Raw genomic sequence first — 1,050 nt, forward strand, 5'->3', positions numbered from 1 at the left:
AAAAAGATAGATTTGTTTTTGGAAAAGATTTGAAAAGAGTTGGATTGAATTTGCAAAGAGGGTGTGTGCTTATGAATTAAGATACATTTGATATTTTCAAAGTGGGATTTTTAGAAATCAGGATTCTTGACATGTTTATGTAAATAAAATCATGTATTGAATCATAAAATTTTAAATTAGAATGGAAATACGTGTGGGATAACTGGATTTGGCTCCTCCCTGTCCTCCTGGCGTTTGAACGCCCAAACACTGCTTGTTTTGGGCGTTCAGCGCCCAAATGCTGATCTCCTGGGCGTTCAGCGCCCAGTTGCTGCCATTCCTGGCGTTCAACGCCCAGTGGGTGCCCATTTCTGTATTTGCTCCATAGCTTCCTGTATCTTGGTGAGAGACGTCTCAAGATATTCCCAATATTCCGTTTGAGGAATCTCTGGGAGGAATTCCTGTGCTCTCTTCTTGATAGGATCCTCCTGTGCTTGTTGTCTCTCCATTGATGCTTTGGTGATTGACTTTTCAATTAGGATATATTCAGTTATTCCCATCTTGACTCCAGCGTCCTTGCAGAGCAGAGAAATCACGCTTGGATAAGCCAACCTGGCCTCTCTTGAATTTTTATTAGCTATCTTGTAGAGTTCAGTCGAAATCAGCTGATGAACCTCCACTTCCTTCCCAGTCATGATGCAATGAATCATCACTGCTCTTTTAACTGTGACTTCAGAACGGTTGCTAGTGGGTAACAGAGAACGCCCAATGAAGTCCAGCCATCCTCTGGCAACTGGTTTGAGATCCTCTCTCTTGAGCTGATTTGGGATGCCCTTGGTGTTGGTGGTCCACCTGGCTCCAGGGATACATATGTCCTCTAGAATCTTATCCAGGCCAATGTCTGCTCTCATCATCCTCCTGTTGAAGGAGCCTGGATCATCCTTTAACTGAGGTAGCTTTAATATCTCTCTGATCTTGTCAGGGGTGGTATGAACAATCTTTCCCCTAACCATGGTCCGAAATTCGTAGCAGGCAGTTCCAGATAGTCTTTGCTTGTCAGTCTGCCACATG

Source organism: Arachis ipaensis, chromosome B08 (assembly GCF_000816755.2).
Source record: "Arachis ipaensis cultivar K30076 chromosome B08, Araip1.1, whole genome shotgun sequence".
NCBI classification, from domain to species: domain Eukaryota; kingdom Viridiplantae; phylum Streptophyta; class Magnoliopsida; order Fabales; family Fabaceae; genus Arachis; species Arachis ipaensis.